Here is a 26,443-nt window from a genome sequence, read left to right as displayed (position 1 = left end):
CATGGCTGATCTGCGGCCCATCTCCATATATCCACCTTTGGCCCATATCCCTTAATACCCTTGGTTAACAAAAAGCTATCAATCTCCAATTTAATATTAACAATTGATCTAGCACGACTTACGCTGAACGAAAAAACCTTCGGTTTTTAGAGGGTTTCGGTTTTCGGAAGTCCGGATAAAGGGTAGTCTACCTGTATATCCTTCCTAAGGTGTGGTGCCCAGAACTGCTCACAGTACTCCAGGTGTGGTCTAACCAGGATTTTGTATAGCTGCAGCATAGCTTCTGCCCCTTGTATTCTAGTCCTCTAGATATAAAGGCCAGCATCCCATTAGCCTTTTTGATTATTTTCTGTACCTGTTCTTGACATTTTAATGATCTATGTACCTGAACCCCCCAAGTCTCTTTGGACTTCCACTGTTTTTAGCTTTTTACCATTAGAAAGTACCCTGTTCTGACCTTTTTAGGTCCAAAGTGGATGACCTCACATTTGCCTACATTGAAATCCCTTTGCCACAGTTTTGCCTATTCACTTAATCTATCGATATCCCTTTGTAATTTTATGCTTTCATCTACAATGCCTACAATGTCGCCTATCTTTGTGTCATTGGCAAATTTGGATATATGACATTCTATGCCATCATCTAAGTCATTAATAAATATTGTGAATAGTTGAGGCCCCAACACAGATCCCTGCGGGACACCACTAGTCACATCCTGCCAATTTGAGTACTACCCATTATCCCTACTCTCTGTCTCCTGCCGCTCAGCCAATTTCCTCAGCAGGTCAATAATTTGCCCGGAGAGGTCATGAGGGGAGATCGGAGAGAAACTGGAGAAACATGTGAGTTCAGGACTATGGCAGGGGGGATCTTTAGAGGAAGTTTGGCCTGGTGGACTAGGGGAAGGAAGGGAAGTGGCAGAGGCAGCTGAACGGATGATCTCAATCTGAGAGACAAAGAAGTCTGTGAGATCCTCGCACTTGCTGGCGGAGGTGAAGGTGGAGGAGACAGGGGAGAGGGGTTTAAGAACAGTTAGCAGTAGAGAATATTGTGGTCCAGCTGGATCTGGCAGTGAATGACTAAACCAGTTGTCCGCCATATCCGTTCAAGTCTGCATCCCTTGGACTTAAGGGAGCGAAAGTGAGGGCCGTACCAGGGGGAACAGCCAGGGTGAGAGAGAGTAATTGTTTTAATAGGGACTAAGGCATCAAAGGTGGTGGTGAGGGTGTGGTTGAGCAGATCGGTAGCTGCAGAAATGTCATGGTGAATGGAGGGCCAAAGGCTGGACAGTTTGTGAAGTTAAAGTCCATGTCACATTGATTTTTAATCCTATTCTACTGTATCATCATGTAGAGGAGATATAGTGAGCCTGCATACTCTAAACTTGTTTTCATCTCGTACTTTTTTGTGTTCCAATTTTCTCATTTTATCCCCTCCTCTTCTCCTGGAGTTACTATTTCATGCTGAGGTACAGTTCCATGGCCACTGGCAATCGTTCAGTACCCGACCACAAACTCTGTTCCCTAGCCACCAACTCCATCCCTCGCCCTGGCAACTGTCTGAGGCTGAACCAGACTGTTCGCAACTTTGATGTCATATTTGACTCCGAGATGAGCTTCTGACCACATATCTGCATCATCACTAACACCGCCTATTGCCACCTCCGTAACATTGCTCGACTCCGCCACTGCCTCAGCTCGTCTGCTGCTGAAACCCTCATCGATGCCTTTATTACCTCTAGACTTGACTATTCAATGCACTCCTGGCTGGCCTCCCACATTCTACCCTCCATAAAGTTGAGGTCATCCAAAACTCTGCTGTCCGTGTCCTAACTCGCACCAATTCCCTTTCACCCATCACCCCTGTGCTCGCTGACCTACATTGGCTCCCGGTTACACAACGCCTTGATTTTAAAATTCTCATCCTTGTTTTCAAATCCCTCCATGGCCTTTTCCTGGTATTCTCATGGTATCCTGGTCAACATTTATCCCTCAAACAAAAGATTATCTGGTCATTTACTGTATTTTGTTGCTGCTAGTAGGCTGTAGCATTTCCTATGACAATGACTTCACTTCAAAAGTACTTCATTGCTTGTAAAGTGCTTTGGGGCATCCTGAGGTTGTGAAAGACGCTAAGTAAATGCAAATTCATTTTTTATTTCTTCATAAACGTAGACACTGGAATTTATAAAGGTAGCATAAAAATAAGGGAATAATGTATGACTTTAAAATGCGTACTCCATTACATCTGCGTGCCGTGGTCCATTATCCCCTGGCCTTTAACCCCGCCTCACCTGAAGACTACACTTGGTCTTGACTCCCGGGGGTAACTTTGACTGTGTGCTATATTGTAAAATGGGTGATAGCACATCGTTTTACATCTCTCACGATTTTTATTTCCATTGAAGTCAATAGAAATAAAAATTGAGAGAGATGTAAAAGGGGTTGCCAATTCACTATCACCCGTTTTACATTATCGCACAAAGTCAAGATGATCCTCCCCCATTCCCCCACTGTGTGCAGTGACATTGACTAGTACATTCTACATTCTAATGTAAAAAATGAGAATGACTCTAAGTTAGAGCAGACATTTTTTTTTAAAAAAGCAATCTCGTGAAGTGGTGCGCCGATAACAACCTAGCCCTTAACATCAAGAAAACCAAAGAAATCATTGTGGACTTCAGGTAGTCTAAAGGCGGAAGTCACACCCCCATCCACATCAATGGGGCTGTGGTGGAAAGGGTGGACAGCTTTAAGTTCCTCGGAGTCCACATCACGGAAGACCTCTCCTGGTCCCTCAATACCTCCTCTCTGGTGAAGAAGGCCCAGCAGCACCTATATTTCCTAAGGAGGCTGAAGGGATGTAACCTGTCACCCCTGATCCTCTCTAACTTTTACCGCTGCACAATAGAGAGCATCCTGACGAACTGTATCACAGTATGGTATGGCAGCTGTAGCTACTATGACCGGAAAGCCCTACAGCGGGTAGTCAAAACTGCCCAACGCATTACCGGCACCCGGCTACCGACCATAGAGCACATATACCAGAAACGCTGTTTACGGAGGTCACGGACCATCATCAAAGACCCTGCCCACCCCAGCCACAGTCTGTTCGCCCTCCTGCCATCTGGGAGACGCTACAGATGCATTTGCACCCGTACGACCAGATTTAGGAACAGCTTCTTTCCCAGGGCTGTCATCCTACTGAACTCCACAAATAAACTCTAAAGCCTGCACATCTGCCAATGCACTTTATTATCAAATCAAATCAAATGAAATCAACTTTTATTGTCATTGTTAGTGCACAAGTGCAGTACAACGAAATGTAGGCTATGTTTATGTTTATGTTAATGTATTACAAGCCAAATGTATGTTGAATGTTTAAATGTCTTAACCAAAATGTACACTCTCAGGAGCCGCAAGCCTGCATTTCGTTGTACTGCACTTGTGCACTAACAATGACAATAAAGTTGATTATGATTATGATTATGATATACCTGTTTTTAAGCTGTGAAATGTAGTATAATCCTGATTAAGATCAGATTTACTGAAAAAATTACAGCAAAAAGAAAAATGTTACTATCAGATATTACCTTGAGAGACTGCAAAATATTTCACATGGTTTTGAAGGAACCTGGGTGTGCTGATTACAATAACAAGTACCTTTTAACTTGGAGTAGCTGGAGTGTTGAGGATAAATACATCACAGGGAGGATAGATAAGGTGTAGCAGTCAGTGACCTTGTGTCCTCTGCCCTCCTATATCAAGGTGGATTTGAGGTGGTAAGAGGCCTGCCAGGAGATCTAAAAACTGTGGCCTGTTTCTAATCCCTGTTGCTAAACTCTAAATATCATAAAAGAACGCTCTTTAGAACTTAACAATAATTGTTACAGTCAGTGAATAGACTAAACACCAGTAAGTTAGTGATTAAGATTTTAGACTTCTATTTTGACTAATTCTGCAAAACAGATTGTCTGAAATTTGAACAGAAAGTTTTATTTGTGTTCACCTAGAGATTCAGCAAACTTCATCCATGAGGTAATATTACAGCTCTTACCAGCCATGCAGACAAACTGTCGAGGCCCTGTTAACATGAGTCCTCATAGAGGGAAACTCTAGCTATTGAAACTATGGAAGCAGTTAGAGTACTGACTGCACTATATCTTTAGGCTCCAGGGAAACCTTTTGTTAACTAACACGAAATACTATACTACACAGGAGGCTTGGAAAGCTCTTTCCTTTTAGAACAAATGGGTATTCACTGTACACAAACCTAGAAATGAAAGCTTTATATTGACATATTAGTATTGACCAAATATTATCTCCTCTAGCCCCTCCTCCCAGACACACACACACCACACACAGCACTTTGTGAGAATTGCCACACTGTTCTGCAGTAGTTTGAATGGAGCTCCATATATTATTGTATGGTGAGCGTAAAAGATCCCATAACACTATCAGAAGATGAGCAGTAGCCTTATCCTGGTGTCCTGGCAGATAATTGTCCCTAAACCAAAATCACTACAAATGATTATCTGGTCATTTATCTCATTATTGTTTGTGGGACCTTACTGTGCACATATTGGTTGCCATGGGCTTTATGGGCTGTGAATCTCTCTAGGACGTCCTAAGGACATGAAAGGTGCTATCTAACAGTAAGTCTGCTCATGGAAGGCCTCTGTGTGGAGGAAGATCCATACTTGTTGGATTAGTCTTACTCATGATGTGCAACCTTTCTAATTGTACTGGACCATCATTTGGCTAATACCTAATGGATAGCTAAAAATGATTTTATCAAGAATGATTACCAGTAGTGCACATGCAACCATTTTCTTATGGTGTACTGTAACAGGATAGCATGATGATGGGAGGAGAAGGGGCAGACAGGGTGAACACCATCAAGCTCTCTGTAAGGGAGTGAAGCTGAAGATTGGGACAAAGGTGGATGAGTGGCATGTATGCCACTGTGAATTGGGCAGTTGGAACCCACCAACTTCTATATAAATGGGAGATGACAACAACACCTTTAACATAGAAAAATGTGATAAATGCTTCACAGAGGCAGAAGGAAAAATAGCTAAAGAAGGAAATATTGGGAGGGTTGACCAAAAGCTTAGCTAAAGAGGTAGAGGGTGAAATTCCATGGGAATTCTCCTGCTTGCTCACTGTAACTTCAGAGGAAGGGCCATGGAGATCCCGGACAAATGGCATGAGAATGCCTACTGAAATTTACCGCTGTAGGCTTGATGGAGGGAATTCAAGAGCGTGGGGCCCAAATGGGTTAAAATATGTTTTCCAATGGTGAGGCAAAGGGAGGGGTGATGCACAAGAGGCTGGAGTCAGAGAAATGGAGTTGGACCTGGATAGATTGGCACCAGTAAAGGAGGCTTTGATTATACTGATGACACTAAACTTGCAATGATTATAGTTCCAAGTGGGAGCAAATTAGTCAATTTTTTCAATTAAATTGGCACCTATCTGTGATCATAAATTAAATGATCTGGACAAAGGAATCAGTGTAAAGCCCTTCATCACCAACACAGCACTCCCTTATTGAAATATCTGACTTTAGTTTTGGGTGGGTGGGCAGAAATGTGAGCTAGAAACTCAGCTCCTGCTCCAGAATGAGGTCCGAGGTATTTTAACTCCTTGGCCTCATTTAAATGCCACCGGCCGACTTCTCACCCGTTTCGGGCGAGAAGTTGGTGGGAAGTGGCAGAAAATCGCATGGCCCACAGACTGCCCGCCAAGACCAGGAAACTGGAGGGATCGGCTGCCGGAGCCACCCTGCGGGAGTCTTGTGATTGGGAAGGGGGCAGGGGAGTCCACCGCAGGGGAGGCCTAAGCTTACCCTGTAGGGCCCGAAGGAGCATTCCTGCTCCTCCTGGCCTCGCAAGGAAAGTAAAAGCTTCCCTTTTTGGGCCTCTTCTGGCCCCGTACCACGTCGCTGTCGGGCTGGCAGGGCAGGACACTCACTGCAGCTTCCCGCTCATACCGTCAAGTTTAAATTGCAGTCGGGGCCTAGCGACATTATTGGGACTCAACATGTATATGCAAAAAGGACCCTGCTGGCTTTGGGTGGGTGTCCTTGTCGCCTGCTCAGTTAAGCGGTTTAAAATTGCAGTCAGTTGGCCCTTGGAATCTGGTTGATTTTAACTGCCTGGCCACGTGGTTTCTGCCCCCTCTGTTTCTTTGCTATCATGGACCTAGCAAATAAACAGCATAAAAATACTGGAGTCCTAAACATTACAAGACGTGAGTAACTTTATATAGCTTTTATATTACAGTGCAGGCAGAAGAACTCCAACAACTGTGATGTAATATAAACATATCTCTGGCATCCCACCAAAGGGGATGTATTTTTTTCACAATGCTTCCATTGACAAATTTAAATGGATGCCACTAACAGCACTACATGCTGCCATGTTCTGCGGTTTGTTCTGGCCTAAGTTCTTATCTCTTCCAGACAGACCAGGAATCGAGTTTTTGCAAGTGGGGCTTTTCAAAACTGTGTTACGTGCAAGAGTGTGGAAGCCCAGTTGTTTCCTTGATTGCTACTGGAGCTCTGAATTCCATGTCACCACAGAAATAGGGTCAATTCAATGCATGGGAGGACACAATGTATTGCAGACCCTCCCGAGTAGGAATGGTTCTGCAATAATAAATGCAGCACTAGTGTTTACTCAGGGTGTATATTGCATCCAAGAATTCTTTTTCCTCATTCATTCCTCTGAGGAGAACAACCTGTTTTGCTTTTCTAAGCAAGCTTTTTCTGTTGCAGTGCGTTGCAGTGAACAGTCATCTCACGCTGGTGGGTCAGGAGCTGCTGGCCTGATCTCGGCATTTAACCCAATGTCAAGGCAGCTTTCTGACAAGAGAACTGTAAATCAAAACAAAGCGCACTGACTTCTGATAATTTAGGGTAAAAGCTTTTATAGGTATGTGAAGAGAAAAAGATTGGTGAAGTCAAGCGTAGGTCCCTTGCAGTCAGAATTGGGGGAATTTATAATGGGGAACAAAGAAATGGCAGACCAACTAAATACATATTTTGGTTCTGTCTTCACAAAGGAGGACACAAATAACCTTCCAGAGATGCCGGGGAACATAGGGTTTAATGAAAGGGTGGAACTGAAAGAAATCAGTATTTGTAGCGAAATGGTGTTAGGAAAATTGATGGGACTGAAGGCCGATAAATCCCCATGGCCTGATAATCTACATCCTAGGGTACTTAAGGAAGTGACCCTAGAAATAGTAGATGGATTGCTGGTCATCTTCCAGAACTCGATAGACTCTGGAACAGTACCTTGGAGGGTAGCTAATGTTACCCCACTATTCAAAAAAGGCGGTAGAGAAAAAGCAGGGAATTATAGACAGGTAAGCTTGGCATCGGTAGTGGGGAAAATGCTAGAGTCCATTATAAAAAATGTAATAGAAGAGCACTTGGTAAGCAGTGACAGGATCGGACAAAGTCAACATGGATTTACAAAAGGTAAATCGTGCTTGACTAATCTACTGGAATTTTTTGAGGATATAACTGGTAAAATAGATAAGGGAGAACCAGTGGATGTGGTGTATTTGGACTTTCGGAAGGCTTTCGATAAGGTCCTGCATAAGAGATTAGCGTGCAAAATTAAGGCACATGGGATTGGGGGCAAGGTATTGACTTGGATAGAGAACTGGTTGGCGGACAGAAAGCAAAGAGTTGGAATAAACGGGTCGTTTTCTGAGTGGCAGGCAGTGACTAGTGGGGTACCGCAAGGATCGGTCCTAGGACCCCAGCTGTTCACAATATATATTAATGATCTGGACAAGGGAATTGGATGTAATATCTCCAAATTTGCAGACGACACAAAGCTGGGTGGGAGGGTATGCTGTGAGGAGGATGTCGTGAAACTCCAGTATGACTTGGACAGATTGGGTGATTGGGCAGAAACATGGCAAATGTACTATAATGTGGATAAATGTGAGGTTATCCACTTTGGTGGCAAAAACAGGAAGACAGATTATTATTTGAATGGCAATAGATTGGGAGAAGGGGAAGTGCAAAGAGACCTGGGTGTTCTTGTGTACTAGTTGCTGAAGGTAAACATGCAGGTGCAGCAGGCGGTTAAGAAGGCAAATGGTATGTTGGCCTTCGTAGCAAGAGGGTTCGAGTACAGGAACAAGGATGTCTTGCTGCAATTGTACAGGGCCTTGGTGAGACCACACCTTGAGTATTGTGTGCAGTTTTGGTCGCCTTATCTGAGGAAGGACGTTCTTGCCATGGAAGGAGTGCAGCGTAGATTCACCAGGCTGATACCTGGGATGGCAGGAATGACGTATGAGGAGAGATTGTGTCGATTGGGCTTATACTCACTGGAGTTTAGAAGATTGAGAGGGGATCTCATCGAAACCTATAAAATTCTGTCAGGCCTGGACAGACTCGATGCAGGAACGATTTTTCCGATGGTGGGGGGAGTCCAGAACCAGGGGTCATAGTCTAAGGGTAAGGGGTAAGCCATTTAGAACTGAGATGAGGAGGAATTTCTTCACCCAGAGAGTGGTGAACCTGTGGAATTCTCTGCCACAGAGGGTGGTGGAGGCCAGTTCATTAAATATATTCAAGAAGGAGTTGGATATATTTCTGAAGGCTAAAGGGATCAAGGGATATGGGGAGAAGGCAGGGACAGGGTACTGAATTTGGATGATCAGCCATGATCTCATTGAGTGGTGGAGCAGGCTCGAGGGGCCGAATGGCCTACTCCTGCTCCTATCTTCTATGTTTCTATGTTTCTATGAACTTCTAGAACACACACACGTCATTACTGGGAAGTTCTCCTAAATGGCTGCCGTAAATTCAGTGGAAAATTCAGGGTTTCACCAGTTGCCCCAGAGGGAGACTGGTAGAACCCGCTGGGGAACAACATAAGCAGCTGATTTCAGCTATCCGTGCTGTCTCCAGAGGGTGATGGCGGGAGACCAGTAGACCCTCCGTGGAATTTCAGGGCCAAACGGTCTTTTGCTGTCCAGTCTGCCTTTAAGAAATTTCTCGCCAGCCCATGGAAAAAGGCAGACAATCTGGTCCAAAACAGGACAAGCAGTTTCCCTTTAATTTTAACTTCCTCAATTCCTTCAAGTTAAACCCTAGTTCTATCATATACTTGAAGTAATCTTCATTTTCCTTTACTTTCTAAGGGAGGTTTGGGGTCACAATGTCACACAGCAGCTTTGTCAGAACCACATACACAGAAGGCAGTGCTCACCTCTGACATAGACCTTTTTTTGTGTATGCGTGTTATCCTGCTAACTCCCAGTCCACTATTCGGAGATTGGCCTTTTGCTGCTTTGCGTGAGGACAGCATTTCCCTCCTGCTGTCAGTTACAAAAGAGCTCACATAGCACTCAAACAGGAAACTGACCTTCTGAACCGACACTGTGGCCAACAAATAAACCCAGCTCTTAGACCGCTGTTAGTGACTATTAACTCACCATCAGCTAATTGCCATCATTTCTACAGTTTATTTGTAGCTGTTTCAACAGTCGGAAAAAAAAATCTCCTTTTTGCTGGACAGAATGAGGACTGGAATATTATAATGTCAATATGTATAACTTCTACAATAAATGGAACGTAACAAAAAAAATTATGTTTAATATTGCAGGGGAACCCCTTTTAAACAAAATCTTATCTTTGCCTCATTAAATGTTTGATTCCTGTTGCATGCTTGACCTCATCTGTATTGAAAAGCTTAATAGACTAATCCTATGCTGTTCTCATTCTGATACATATCTAGTGAAATTACTTACTGTATTAAAGGGCCGGCATAATTGTAAACCCAGTAGGCCTCAACTTTAAATTCCATTAGGAATTTTTAATTTTGTGCCTGGGACTGATCGGCAAAATGGTAATTGGTTTTTCCAGTTGGATTGTTGGAGAATGTTGTAGAACACACCACATCTTCAGTTTCCCTTTGAAGGCTGAGTTTCTCTGCTTTTATCTTTTATTTTTTTTAAATTTTTAGTCACCTACAAGTATGCTGTTTGTTATTAATTATTTTTTTAATCTCAGCCTCCTTCTCTTTATTTCCCTAGAGAAGACATTCACTGCCAAGAAAACTCCATAAACTGTCAAAAAGAAGAAAGCAAGACTTTCCGATCCCAGACCATGGCCAGTATTTCTCCATGATTTGGTTGGTAGCACAATGCTTGCCATGGGGTTTGGCGGGGGGGGGGGGGGGGCAGGGGTGGGGAGATGACTATAAAGGGAAAAGCAACAAACTAAATCCAGAATCCAGAATTAGTTGACAGGGACTTCGACCGCGTCCGTCCTATTTCACGCACTTCTGCTCTCGCTCCTTCCCCTCCCTCCCAGAATCACGATAGGGTTCCCCTTGTCCTCACCTTTCAGCCCACCAGCCTCCACATTCAACGGATCATCCTCCGCCATTTCTGCCACCTCCAACAGGAGATGCAAGACCTCTTTTACCTCCTCCCTTCCCACTATCCAGGGCCCCAAACACTCCTTCCAGGTGAAACAGCGATTTATTTGTACTTCTTTCAATTTAGTATACTGTATTCACTGCTCACGATGCAGCCTCCTCTACATTGGGGACACCAAACGCAGTTTGGGTGATTGCTTTGTGGAACGCCTCCGTTCAGTCCACAAGTGTGACCCTTAGCTTTTGGTCGCTTGCTATTTTAATTCTCCACCCCTGATATCCCTGTCCTCAGCCTCCATCACTGTTCTAATGAAGCTCAACGGAAGCTCCAGGAACAGTACCTCACCTTTCAAGTAGGCACTTTACAACCTTCCGCATTCAACATTGAGTTCAACAGTTTCAGATCATAACCACCACTCCCATTATTTTGAACAGCAGGTGCTGGTAATGATTCTGCTAGTCCCATTTACACCTCCTCTAGACCCATCTTTTGTTCCTTTACTTGTCCCATTACCACCCCCTTTTGCCTTGCACCATCATCCCTTTTGTTATTTAATCTCTCCTGCCTTCCACCCTATCACACACCCTTTTGTTCTTTCGTTCCCCCTCCTCCTTTCCCTACCTCTGTACTTACTTAAAACCTGTTACATCGCTAACCTTTTCCAGTTCTGATGACCTGAAATGTTAATTCTGTTTCTCTCTCCACAGATGCTGCCTAACCTGCTGAGTATTTCCAGCACTTTCTGCTTGTATTCCAGCATTATCTAAACTGGGCCAGTTGAAGTCAGTTCTGTGAAAAGCTAGTTTGGTCAGATTTGGCCACTCGTTTGCTAATTATAGCAAAATTGTAAATGCATCTATAAACAGTGTGTTTGTGACTTTGCTAACATAACAAGCAGGTGAAATCTTAGCGCCGGTATTCAGTGGCAATCCATTTTAAAAATGAGACAGCATCATTTTCTCTATCATACCATGTATTTTACCTATGACCTCAGGATGTACCAAATTGCTTTACAGCCAATAAAGTACTTCTGAAGTGTAGCCACTGTTGTAGGGAAGCACGGCAGCCAATTTGCGCACTGCAAACAGCAATGAAATAAATGACCAGATCATCAGTTTCAGGTGTTGGTTGAGGCATAAATATTGGCCAGGACACTGGGAGAACTCTTCTGCACTTCTTTGAATAGTGCCACGGGATTCTTGACGTCCACCTGAGCGGGCAGATGGGACCCCGCTTTATCATCTCATCCAAAAGACATCACCTCTGGCAGGACAGCACTCCCTCAGTAATGGACTGAAGTACCAGCCTAGATTATGTGCTCAAGTCTCTGTAGTGGGGCTTGAACCTTCTGACTCAGAGGCAAGAGTACTACCACTGAGCCAAGGCTGATACATCCAGACTAGTGATGGATGAGTCACAATTTCCTCCAATTTAACATCAGGAAGACTGAAGCCATCATATGTAGCCTCTGCCATAATCTCTGCTTCCTCGCTACTGTGCTATGTGCCTCTGCCTCAGGCAGAACCAGGCTGTGTGAAATGTTTGTGTCCTGTTTGTCCCTGAGATGAGCGTCAATCCTATCCATCATCAAAACGACTTATTTCAACATACTCAGCATTGCCCACCTCCGCTCCTACCTCAGCCTCTCTGCTGCTTAAACCCTTACCCAAGTTTCTGTCAGCTCTAGACTTGGCTATTCTAATTCTTTTCTTCCTGGCCTCTCCTCCACAAATTCTGGCTTGTTCAAACACAACTACTCAAATCCTGTCCTGCATCAAGTCCCACTTGCCCATCACCCCTGTACTCACTAACCTATACTGGCCCCATGTACTCAACGTGCTAAATTTAAACTCCTATGTCCTTGTCTTGAAATTCTTCCATGGCCTTGTCCCACCCTATCTTTGCAATGACTGTCCTCCAGCATTATAATCTCATTTGGTCATCTGATTCTAGCCTTTATAGCATCCCTATCCCTTCCTTCACCCTATCATTAATGACAGGGCCTTTAGCTGTCTTGTCCCTGCTCTCTAGAATTCTCTCCCTGAACTCTTTTGCCTGCCCTCTTGTCTCTGCTCTTTTAACCATGTTCTCAAAACTCATTGGCTCCTGATTACTATATGTTCATCTGATAAACAAGGGAATGTAGAGAAACAGTGGTGGTGATAGATCGATCAATCTGTGCAATACACGCTGAAACTGTGGCTATTACCCTGGCCCTTATCACAGGTAAAGTTATTCTTTAACCTCGATTCCAATAATCAGTGAAACTCCTCCATGCTTGACCGCTCTGCTTAGAGGGACACATTGCATTTGATTATGTGGAATACAAGGGAATGCACTACAAATGGGTTCATGGACCAATTAAATGTATTTCTGGCAAAGAGAAGGAATCAACAGATATGCTAAGAATACAGATAGATGTGGTTGAGATTAATCAAAAGGGATGGGCTTGTTGGACCTAAGAATCTCCTATTCCTAAGAATTCCTATGTTCTATACATTATAGAGCAGTTTCACCTATAGGCAGTAGATAAGAATCACTGCTATTTTGGCTTTGCATTATAGTTTAACTCCCAATCTTTGGCTGGGGATGGTTCAAATTTTACTGCCTCAAAGTATAAAATAACTGGAACAATTATTCCTACTGATTATACTGGGGATTTGTCCCTCTCCACAAACACAGAGCTATGCTTTGTCTTCTTGGTCCCTGTGGCAAGCCCTTGGAACGTTGACATTTGGCAGCCGGGGTTTGCAGCCTACTTGGCCAGCAGAGGGATCCAAAGTCGAATGATAGGCATGGTGACTACATGTAGAAATGGTGAAAGAGGAGGAAGTGTGAGAGAAGAAAACCTGTAAAAAGAAAATAATGCAAGTGGGGGCAGGGACGGTTATTAGGTAACAGCAGCATAAGCCTGTTCATGTGGGTTTTTGGTGAGCAGAATACTGTGCTTCAGAACTAGAAATTTGACACTTATCCTCCACTTGGCCTCTAAGCAAATCAATCCTGATTTCCTTTATAACAAGAAATGTCACCTGATTATTCAATGCTGCTTGTTGCTCCTGTGCAGTATTACTGATATATTGTACTGCATTTACAGGTAGAATAATGGATACCTGTAAGTCAATTACAAATAAGTCATTTAATCTTGGGTTTAGATGACACCATGAACAGTGATTGTAAAGGTTCTGCAGGTTAAATATCATTCCAACCCAAATATTAGATTAGTTTTGAGCTCACTAGCTGGTATATGTGGTTAAATATATGAGATGTTGAGGCTCCCCTGGAGTTGATTGAGTCAATAGCTGAGCCATGCAGGGTAGTCCCAGGTTTGATCACCCTTGTGTATGAATGAGTTGATCACAGCTGTGGGAGCAGTCAGGGTTGCTGCTGTTGGCCTCAGCACCCCTGTGCTACACAAGAGAAAGTAAATCAAGTTTCCAGTGACTCTGTTGAAAATTCAGGTGCATGTGAATATTGGGGGAGGATAGGCTTGGGTTTGGCTGTGATGTTGTACATCGTCAAATAGGCTGCCAACCATATCTGAAGAACAGTCACTTGGGCAAGATATTGTAGGGTGGCTGGTGCCTGTGGGACCATACCCCAGCAAGGAATAAACTCCTTCAGGAAAGGACAAAAGAGCAGAAAATTAGTCCGAGAAAAAAGTGAGGAAAAAACATATTTGTTTGTGCTATTAGGAAGCACATCATTCCATCAGAGGGATGACATTCACAAAATGCTATTGACCTTTTTTGTGATGTTATTACTACATTATCCACAGAGAATAATTTATGATTGATCACAGGTAATTTTTACATGCAGCAAGAATGACCATTCATCTTTTTAGGAGGGGTAGGGTTGCATTCACAGTCAAAGCTTAAGGAACATGGATCACTAGATTACTAAGGATTGGACATATGCTTACTATTAGGCTGCTAGTGTACATGGACACATGACCACTAGAATACATGGCTGCAATGGGCCAACCTTGCCAAGAGAACATTAAACCATACTACCAATAATATCTGGATACATACTTAAGACTCTCTTGCCACTCTACTCAGAGCTCCGACACGGCAAGAAAGCCCTAAGTGGGCAGAGGAAATGCTTCAAGGACAGCCTCAAAGCCGTCTTGAAAAAGTGCAACATCCCCACCGACGCCTGGAAATCCCTGGCCCAAGACCGCACAAAGTGAAGGAGAAACATCCGGGAAGGCACCGAACACCTCGAGTCTCTTTGCCGGAGCAAGCGGAAGCCAAGCGCAAACAGCGGAAGGAGCGCACGTCAACCCAAGCACCCCACCCACCCGTCCCTTCAACCACCGTCTGCCCCACCTGTGACAGAGACTGTAGGTCCCGCATTGGACTCATCAGTCACCTGAGAACTCATTTTTAGTGTGGAAACAAGTCATCCTCGGTTCCGAGGGACTGCCTAAGAAGAAGAAGAAGACTTACGACTTGTAATCACGGTCACACACTAGCACTACATGATCACTAACATGCTCACAGTAGAACAACATGGGTCCCAAATGTGCCCGAAAACACAAGACTAATAGGAACCTGATGCTTCACCTTTCACCGTCCAGCTATAACACCATAGGTCAGATACAGCCACCAACAACAAGAATTTTGGGGACAATGAAGAAAAATACTGAAGAATACAGAGAAATAACAAGGAAATGGGATTAGAGTAGACTGAATTGTGAGGCCGGCACCAGCCCAGGCATGATGGACCAAATGATCTCCTTCTGTGCTGAATGTTCTATGGATCTACAATCTATTTTAACTGCTTTCAATGCCATGGCTGCAAGCACATGTTGCTAGAACAACTAAAGTGACAACAACTTGCATTTATATAGCACCTTTAATGTAGTAAAACATCCCAAGGCACTTCCCAGGAGAGTAATCAGACAAAAATTGACACCAAACTGCAGAGAGGGGCAAATGTTCTACATAAGAATATAAGAACATAAGAAATAGGAGCAGGAGTAGGCCAATCGGCCCCTCGAGCCTGCTCCGCCATTCAATAAGATCATGGCTGATCTGATCCTAACCGCCAATCCACTATCACAGAACCACCTCCTGAATCTAACAGAATTAGACACACAAAATAGGAGCAGGATCAGGCTACACGGCCCCTGGGCCCGCTCCGCTACCCACAGGGCCATGACCGATCCGAACCTAGACTCATGTCCAAATTCCTGCCCGCTCCCCGTAACCCTTAATTCCCTTTACTTCTAGGAAACTGTCTATTTCTGTTTTAAATTTATGTAATGATGTAGCTTCTACAGCTTTTTGGGGCAGCATATTCCATGGAATAGGTGCTGCCGGATGATCAATAGATCAAATTACGTCAATTTCAAGATTTCATTAATATGCCTGAAATAGCCACATTTTAGGCTGTAAAATGTGAATTGCTGCTCTACCCTAATATTCAGCATGTAGCTTAAGATTTAAAAAGGCATTTCAAGCAGGCTAGGTTCCTGAACCAGTTAAGCACAGTCTGTTCCAACAATGTCGTTGGAATCCCATCATGTTGTTCATTGCCAGGTGTAAGTTTCTGCTGTAGGATGACTGGAGTTTGCTGCTTTTTCAGGAGAATCCTTTTTTAAATTATATTACTTGCCTGTTTGTTGAAGTAGATACTCTTAGTATATGATGAGATTATTAAATTGGAAACCAAAAAACAGATTTCTGATTGCAACCTCAGGTTCGGAGTGACTTGACCCTCCCAATCTGCACCATATATGGCTGTCTGCTGTAGATGCTATCTCACAGAAAATTACCTTTACAAAGCAGCTGCGCAATGGTCTGATTTGTCAGAACTCCAGCATGCTGCACCATAGTGTGGAAGGACATGGGCCTGCATCCATGATTCCCCACAGGGTAAGTTCCACAATGGCAATCACCTGCTCTGGGGAAACGCCGAGCAGGCATCCTGAGCTTCCTCACAAGGTGAGAAAAGGAAGATGAATCATTCCAGGGATCCTGCACAGCCCTCTGGTAGTTAGTTACAGAGCCGCAATGGCTTAGGCCTAGGAACAAATCAGCAGTTCATCTCCTTGGTTCAGGAATTCACATAGCAAGAGTAGATTTAGGAGAGAAAATGTGGCAGATAGAATGTAGTGAGTACATGATACACCAATATATCACTATCTGAAATTTCACTGTTTGACATTTCACTATCTGAAATTTCACTGTTTGATATTTCACTGTTTGAAATTTCACTGTTTGGTATTTCACTGTTTGATACTTTGATATTTTACTATCTGATATTTCACTACCTGAAATTTCATTATCTGGTATTTCACTATTTGATATTTCATTGTCTGATATTTCACTGTCTGATATTTCACTGTTTAATATTTCATTGTCTGATATTTCATTGTCTGATATTTCACTCTCTGATATTTCACTGTCTGATATTTCACTGTCTGATATTTCACTATCTGATATTTCATTGTCTGATATTTCACTATCTGATATTTCATTGTCTGATATTTCACTGTCTGATATTTCACTGTCTGATATTTCACTATCTGATATTTCACTGTCTGATATTTCATTGTCTGATATTTCACTGTTTAATATTTCATTGTCTGATATTTCATTGTCTGATATTTCATTGTCTGATATTTCACTGTTTAATATTTCATTGTCTGATATTTCATTGTCTGATATTTCACTATCTGATATTTCACTGTCTGATACTTCATTGTCTGATATTTCACTATCTGATATTTCATTGTCTGATATTTCACTGTCTGATATTTCACTGTCTGATATTTCACTATCTGATATTTCACTTTTTGATATTTCACCGTCTGATATTTCACTGTCTGATATTTCACTATATGATATTTCACTGTCTGATATTTCACTGTCTGATATTTCACTCTCTGATATTTCACTATTTGATATTTCACTTTCTGATATTTCATTGTCTGAGATTTCACTGATACTTTGATATTTTACTATCTGTTATTTCACTACCTGAAATTTCATTATCTGGTATTTCACTATTTGATATTTCATTGCCTGATATTTCACTGTTTAATATTTCATTGTCTGATGTTTCATAGCCTGATATTTTACTATCTGATATTTCACTGTCTGATATTTCACTATCAGGTATTTCACTATCTGATATTTCACTGCCTGATATTTCACTGTCTGATATTTCACTATCTGAAATTTAATTATCTGGTATTTCACTATTTGATATTTCATTGTCTAATATTTCACTGTCTGATATTTCACTATCTGATATTTCACTGTTTAATATTTCACTGTTTGATCCTTTGATATTTTACTATCTGATAGTTCACTACCTGAAATTTCATTATCTGATATTTCACTATCTGATATTTCATTGTCTAATATTTCACTGTCTGATATTTCACTTTTTGATATTTCATTGCCTGATATTTCACTGTCTGATATTTCACTATCCGATATTTCACTGTTTAATATTTCACTATCTGATATTTTACTTTTTGATATTTCACCATCTGATATTTCACTATCTGAATTTCACTTTTTGATATTTTACCGTCTGATATTTCACTGTCTGATATTTCACTGTCTGATATTTCACTATTTGATATTTCACTATTTGATATTTCATTCTGATATTTAATTGTCTGATATTTTACTGTCTGATATTTCAGTATTTGATATTTCATGTCTGATATTTTACTGTCTGATATTTCACTATTTGATATTTCATGTCTGTTATTTCACTTTCTGATATTTCACTATTTGATATTTCACTGTCTGATATTTCACTATCTGATATTTCACTATCTGATATTTCACTGTCTGATATTTAATTATTTGATATTTCACTGTCTGATATTTCACTATCTGATATTTCACTGCCTGATATTTCACTATTTGATATTTCACTGTCTGATATTTCACTGTCTGATATTTCATGAGCTGTGATATTGATAGTTTACGATTGGTACACTGAGGAGACTGCACCATGAGCAGGCATATACAATATGCGAGATTAGAGGAAGTACATATAAATTGCTGTCTCACACTGAAGGAATGTTTAGGGCCCTGGAGAGTGGTGTGGGAGCAGGTGAATAGGTAGGTGTTGAATCTTCTGCATTTGCACAGGAAATTGTAAGGGATGGGTAGTCAGAAGCAGGGGAAGAGTGAACCAAGGTGTTGCAGAGGGAACGGGCCCTCTGAAAAGTAGAGAGGGCAAGATATGTATGATGATCGGCAGATTTATTTTTAGGTTGCAGCTGACTAGATAGGACCCTTGCATCAGAACTCAGTGGAGCTAGCTGGAGGAACGTGGGGGACAGGCCAAGCTGGAACTTGGAGAGTGAGCACCACACTGTCTCTGTGACAATTCGAGTGGCGGGATTGGTGGAATGTGTAGTCAGGTGAGGCAGCTTTGATGAGCATACCGAAAGAATACAGATATTATTTCAGATTTCATGCCGAAGCTCACCCGCAATCCCCCAGCCCCCAACTAATTCCACCGCTCTTTTGATGAATGGCCTTATCATGTTATTTTAATCCTCTGTGAAAACTCCCTTTTCTACAGTGGTGACCTGCAAGCTGCAGTTTCAACCCTTGACAGAAGATGGCAGTGTCAGACATAGATTTCGCATCGACTGAAGTCCAAAAAGGGGGATTATTTTTCTGACCAGACTATTGCTGCTAAACTATGACAGGGTTGCATTTTTACTATTCCACACTTTTAAGGAGAACTGCATAAAATGAAACTGCCCACTGAACAAAGCACTTTCTAAAATCAACAAACGTATGGTTTTGAGTTCGAGTCCTGGGGTTGTCTGTCATGTGAAGCTGCCACTCACCGGGGGAGTCACTTGTTTTACCCTTTGAGTTCTCAGTACTCGCACAGCCTTTACTTCAAGGAGGGGGAGGGGTAGACAAAAAAACTGACCTGGCTAGTACCGAGCGTGCTTTCTCCCAGCAAAAACACTGAGAAGCAATTCTCAAAGTCCACTCCAGTTCTGATAAGTTTGTGACTATTTGCCAAGAAATGTTGGGCCTGAATCAGGATTGTGCTTGGATCAAGATTTCTAACAACTGCAGAAAAAATTGTTGGCAATTTTTTTTTCACCACAGCCCATTTAATCATTCATTCTGCAATTCAATCTACTAAAAACACAAGAGAGCACTGAATAAAATCCTTCCTTTTATACAAAAGTAATTATATTTCCAAAACATCTCACTGTTTTTAAGTGCAACTTGGATTTAGACTCAGCAGTTGGATTTAGATGCTGAGCAAAATTGATAATTGACTAATACTTATACTTGAATCAACATGTATTTAAGTGTTATGTTTGGATTAGAGATTCTATACCATGTATAAATGCAAAGTGATTTGGCTCTTTATGATCCTGTGCTTTGGTTAGGCATACATTTATCTGAACTCCATCGTGTTGAAGCTTTTCATTTAACTTTTTGCTTTTCCTCTCCATTTTTCTCCTCTCCTCTACTGAAAGCGCTGATTTTTTCCTGGGGTAATGGTTTGGTTCCACGGTATTAGTCATCCTCCCATACCTCATCCAAGTGGCTATTTTTCACATGTGAACCTTGGCAGTGAATGTTGGCAGGTTACTGGACCATGGAGGGAGGAACATGACAGCTAAGTCTGATCCTGCCCTCGTCCAATGCTCATGTATGTGCACCTTCCAGTAGGGGTCACTGGCTAACAATCCAGAGCAGAAATCCTGGTTGATTTTCTCTTTTCCTAACAGCGGGGGCATTGGACCGATTGCTATTGTCCCACCTACTGCCATTGCTCAGAAGAACCAGTGCGGCAGAGACCAAGGATCAAACCTGGGACCATCCTGGCCTGTGTGGTTGAAAGAAAGAACTTGCATTTATATAGCGCCTTTCTCCACCTCAGGACATCCCAAAGTATTTACAATCAATGAAGTACTTTTGAAGTGCAGTTACTGTTGTAATGTAAGGAAAAAGTAGCAGCCAATTGCGCAACATATAGTACTAACAAAGAGTCTCCACCTAAAATGTTCACCTTTTTCACATGTGTCTGATGGAGCATGTATTTCCTGTATGTTCTACTGTGATACAACTTGAGGCAGGCATTTACCCTTAAGGCAATCATGGGACCTTCTTCCATGTTTCTGTGCCCTTTAAATATATAAACGTGACCAATAGTGTAACTTATTTTAAAGAAATAGAGGGCATCTAATTATTATAAGGTTTAAAATTAATTTACAGAAGCAATCAGTTAATCTTATTTGTTATTCTCTCTTCTGCAAGCACAACTCATTAAATAGTATATTTTAATAATTTCTCTAAAATCAATCTTTCCTAATGGGTGTCCTTTTCCCCAAATTTTTAGGTATACTGTAAGCTTTAAAATCTAAATGACAGAGAAGTGGAGAAGAAAATTCCTGCTCTAAAAATGGGTGCTGGCTTATGTTACAGACACTAGGAAGTCACACATTGGCCTGTTTGTTCTTTGATACTCATCCTATCAACAGGGCTACAGCAGCTGTGTCGCACAGTGAGTGATGCCAGCCAAATGCCAATAGGTGTAAACGTGGTGTTAAGGTGTGGTGCCAGGGCAGTTCAACTATTGCTGTACTCTCTATCCTTCTGTGTTAAAACTTGCCTTTGCTTGACTTTCGACAGTTCACTTCAAAGCGATTCTCACAAAGTGTTTAGCAGCTCAGCAGTTGTACCGAGTGAACCCTCTCATTAACCCGCTCTGTGCTGAGTCTGTCGGGATTTTTTTGATTCCGCTCATTAAGCTTTATGTCCTCCTTGTTAGTCAAGAACTGTTTGTTAAGATGGCCATTTGTAGTGTTTTATAGACCATAGTATAGTACCTGCTCTAATTGGGTCCCGGGTCCCAATTCATCTGTTGTAGTAAAGTGATTGAAGTAAATATTATTCTACATTGTAACTTGTGAAGCAAATCCTGATTTCACTTCTAAAAATGCATGCTATCTTTGACAAACACCTCAGTTCCTCATTCTAAAGAATGGCAAAAATGCATTGTCTAGAGTCAGATCTGTATGAATACCTGTATCAGGGCACTCATCTCATATTGTAGTCAGAAATATCATTGGAGCATATTTCAAGGGACTGGTGGAAGATCTCAAATGTCTTGTAGATTGAATGCAGTTTTTTTTTCAATAGGTTTTTCAATGTTGTTACAAGTTGCTGTGAGTCATAACATCAAAAACAAACATTTAATAAAAATTGGATCTAAAGTTTCAGTGTTGAATATTTTGTAAATGTAGCTCTCTATGATGGTTCAGTTGGTAAACTGTTAAAATCGGCAAACATTCTATTCCTGATTGCTATCGTGACCAATGCTAGGTGAAAACATTATCAGGCTTTTGTGATGCCCCCCACGATACCATAGCCAACTGACACTCATTACTAAAGCTCACTCATGAAGAACGACCCCTTGGGCAACTGGAGGTTGCTCATTGAACTTTACCCCAGCATGAATCAGCATCATGAATTTCCCCTCCAATTTTCTCCCCTCCTCTCCTGAAGTGCTGACTGCTGATTGTTTACAATGCATTGTCTTCGGAATGAGTTTTAGGTTCCATTACCATGAGTATCCTATGAAAACAATCGCCACTCAAATATATAGATTATTATATTGCCGAAGCAGAGGAAAAAAACTAACTCCTACAAAGTGAAATATACAGCTCTTGCACTTCTTGTCTGACTAGTTCTAAGCCAGTGGGTGTTTCGTGCAAAATCTTAGTCAAAGCAGTAAAATTTTGTTTCTATTGGCCTAGAAATTCACTAGCCTTAGCGCCGCTTTTGAGGCGCTAGAGGGACTAGCGCCAGAGTTATGGCCAGTTTAAAAATTCCCTGGGGCCCTAAATCGGCGTTGCACCGGTAGCGCTGCGCCGGCACCGATGACATCATCGGTGTGCGCAGCGTCCCGGTTGCCGTGGTAACCCGCCCGAACTCCGAAATTGAGTTGCGGCCGCCTCGCCCGTGGCAGCCGCAAGCAACGTTCTGGCAGAGGTGCCTTACTCCAGTTTGCGCCGGCGCATTAAAGGCCCCGCGGCGGCCGGCCACTTTCCCGCCGGCCGCCTGCCCGCAGCTCCCTCCCCGGACTTCTCCCCCCCCCCCCCCCCGGAACAGATGCAAGCCCGGCACTTGTCCGAGGTGCCGGGCTCATTTTTAAGCTAATTTGCGCGGGCCGCGGCCGGGTGCAGGCAGCTCCTCCTTAACGGGAGGAGGAGGCCTGCACGTCCCCAGCCTGCCGCACCGCATCGGGTGCCGCAGCGCCAGAATTGCGGTGCGAAACGGCAGTTAGCGCCGATGTACCGCCGCAAAGATCCTTCAGTAGCGCCGGCAGCCGTTTGGGCGCTGCGCCACTGAATTTTTGGCGCGCGCAGGGGACTTAGCGCCGGCACTAACTTCCGGCGCTAAAGCCCTGGCTAAGCCAAAACCCAATTTCTAGGCCATTGTCTTTTATGTAGTCATTAGTTGTAGTCATGTTTCAAATCAATTACAATGTGATTATAGAAATAATAATCATATTTCTTTGATATCGCACTCACATTTGGATTTATGCATCTCAGTAAGACAGTTGGGGCATCTAAACCTTTACCTGGAAAATTGTTAATAGTTGACTTTGCATATTCATTAGAATCATAGGGCTAGATTTTCAGTATAGACAGTTTTGGGGCGCTAACTTTAGCGCCCGCCCGAAGTTAGCGCCCGCCCCAAAGTAGCGCCCCGTTGCCGGAAATTCAGTGGCTTCGCCCTAAGAGGTTGGTGGAGCGCTAAAAGAGGCGTTCCACTACTATCTTTAGGCGCTAAGCCGGCGGTGCAGAGCGCAACACCCGAGCTCGGGCGCAGCACACGGCAGACACTCTGGTGCCAGTGAGCTCTTAAAGGAGAAGGGTGCATGTGTTTTTTTTCAAAGGGAGGAGGAGGAGGAGGAGGAGGAGGATGATGATTCTTCTATAGTGCAGGAGGAGTGCCCTTTAATTTGCGCTCCCCAGGGTGTGTTGCGTTCCATTTTACAAACGCTCTGGACGCCAGCCGCACAATGGGGCGGTCCGACTGAAGTTTGTATTCGGGGCGGCCAAAGGGCGTTGCACGAGGATGTGACGTCATTTTCTGCGCGCGCATCCGGGCGGCCGCTAAACTTTGCGCCGGCGCTAACGGGCAACTTAATTTGGGGCGGGGCGCAAACTGCGCTGCGCCCGGGCGCTACACGCATAGCGCCCGAAAATCACTTCTCTTAAGGCGCTAACTGCTGGCGCAAGCAACTGAAAATCTAGCCCATAGAATCATAGAATGGTTACAGCACAGAAGGAGGCTATTCAGCCCGTCGAGCTCGTGCCAGCTCTCTGCAAGAGCACTTCAGCTAGCCCCACTCACCCGCCCTTTCCCCGTAGCCCTGCAATTTTGTTTTCCTTCAAGCATTTATCCAATTCACTTTTGAAAGCCACGATTGAATCTGCCTCCACCACCCTTTCAGGCAGTGCATTCCAGATCATAACCACTCGCTGCGTAAAAAAGTTTTTTCTCACGTCACCTTTGGTTCTTCGGCCAATCACCTTAAATCTGTGTCCTCTGGTTCGTGACCCTTCCGCCAATGGGAACAGGTTCTCTCTATCTACTCTGTCGAGACCCTTCATGATTTTGAACACCTCTATCTAATCTCCTCTCAACCTTCTCTGCTCTAAGGAGAACAACCCCAGCTTCTCCAGTCTATCCATGTAACTGAAGTCCCTCATTCCTGGAATCATTCTCGTAAATCTTTTCTGCACCCTCTCTAAGGCCTTCACATCCTTCCTAAAGTGTGGTGCCCAGAATTGGACACAATACTCCAGCTGAGGCCAAACCAGTGTTTTATAAAGATTCATCATAACTTCTTGCTTTTGTACTCTATGCCTCTGTTTATGAAGCCCAGGATCCCGTATGCTTTTTTAAACCGCTTTCTCAACCTGCCCTGCCACCTTCAATGATTTGTGTACATATACCCCGGGTCCCTCTGTTCATGCACCCACTTCAGAATTGTACCCTTTAGTTTATATTGCCTCTCCTTGTTCTTCCTACCAAAATGTATCACTTCACACTTTTCTGCGTTAAATTTCATCTGCCACGTGTCCGCCCATTCCACCAGCCTGTCTATGTCCTCTTGAAGTCTATCACTATCCTCCTCACTGTTCACTATACTTTCAAGTTTTGTGTCATCTGCAAGTTTTGAAATTGTGCCCTGTACACCCAATGCAAATCATTAATATATATCAAGAGAAGCAGTGGTCCTAGCACCGACCTCTGGGGAACACCACTGTGTACCTTCCTCCAGTCCGATAAACAACCATTCACCACTACTCTCTGTTTCCTGTCACCTAGGCAATTTCATATCCGTGCTGCCACTGTCCCTTTCCCCTCCCTGTCTCTCCAAAGTCATCAATTGCTTATTGGGGTATAGTTCTATGGGCACTGAGCACCCTCCAGTACATCACCAAATGGCCACTCTTCAAAGCATGCAAATTTTCTAGCAGGGGTCACTGGACACCAATCAGAAGTAAAAACCTAGGCAAATTGTTTTCCCCTTCCTAGCCAAGGGGTACTATGGCCAATTGTAGTACCTGCTGTCGACCTGGCTGAGGTTACCTAACCCAGGAATGGTAGCATAATGGTAATGTTATTAGACTAATAAGCTGGAGATCTGGACTAATAATCAGTTAAATAAATCTGGAATATAAAGCTAGTGTCAGCAATGGTGACTGACATAAGAAAACTACTAGGCTAAGTGTTAAACAAGGCTTTAATCAACTGTTTTACAACATGGAGGTCTAGTTGTGTCCTTCACTAGTTCCTGTTAAGAATGTCCTGCACAAGCTGGGCCCGTGCCTAAGTATTTATACTCTCCCTGGACAGCGCCACCCATAGGCTGCTCAGTATTATTTCATAAGTCTTTCTTTCGTGAATGACTGATTCATGTCAGTGACCATCTAAATTGTCGTAAAAACCCATCTATTTCACTAATGACCTTTAGGGAAGGAAATCTGCCTTCCTTAACCAGTCTGGCCTATGTGGTTGACTCTTAGTTGGCCTTGCCAGCGATGCCCACATCCTGTGAATGAATTTTTAAAAAAACAACGCAGACCAGGAAGTGACACTGCAACCTTGCTAGTCTTTAACAACAGTAACAACAACTTGCATTTATATAGCACCTTCGACTTGGGAAAACCTCCCAAGGTGCTTCAGGTGGCACAATCATAAAAATCAGATGCCGTGTCACTGAAAGAGATATTAGGAGTGATGACTAAAAGCTTAGTCAAAGAGCTGAGGTTTAAGGAGGGTCTCAAATGAAGAGTGGGAGTTGCAGAGGGGTTTAGGGGAGGAATTCCATTTAAGGCTCAATGGAACATTGGGTGGAGCCTGACATGAATCGTGTCATTCATGTGGAAATGACTTATGAAATAATACTGAGCAGCCTATGGGTGGCGCTGTCCAGGGAGAGTATAAATACTTAGGCACGGGCCCAGCTTGTGCAGGACATTCTTAACAGGAACTAGTGAAGGACACAGCTAGATCTCCATGTTGAAAAACAGTTGATTAAAGCCTTGTTTAATACTCAGACCAAGTGCCTAGTAGTTGTCTTACGTCAGAGCCCTTAACCACTAGACAACTTAGGGAGCTATTTGCAATTGTGTTACATAAGTTTTAAAATCTACTTCTCTGTCCCACAAAGAAATAGTAGTGACTAGTCCCTTACAAAACAGCACAATGTACCACAATACTGCACACGTCTTTTTAAACCATATTTATAAAAATAATCAATAAGGTGAGAATCCAGAGTACGTGAGTTCAAATAATCTCACCATGGCAGTTTGAGAATTTTGAATTCAGATTTAAGAATCTGGAAATAAAAAAGCTGGTACCAGTGAAAGTGACCATGGAGCTGCCGGATTGTCATAAAAACCCAACTGGTTCACTAATGTCCTTCAGGGAAGGAAACCTGCCGTCCTTACCCGGTCTGGCCTAAATGTAACTCCAGGCCCACGCCAA

Source organism: Somniosus microcephalus, chromosome 3 (genome assembly GCF_052327205.1).
Source record: "Somniosus microcephalus isolate GS21.2 chromosome 3, FLI_Smic_1.0, whole genome shotgun sequence".
Classification (NCBI taxonomy): Eukaryota; Metazoa; Chordata; class Chondrichthyes; order Squaliformes; family Somniosidae; genus Somniosus; species Somniosus microcephalus.
Note: the sequence above shows the minus strand (reverse complement) of the source record.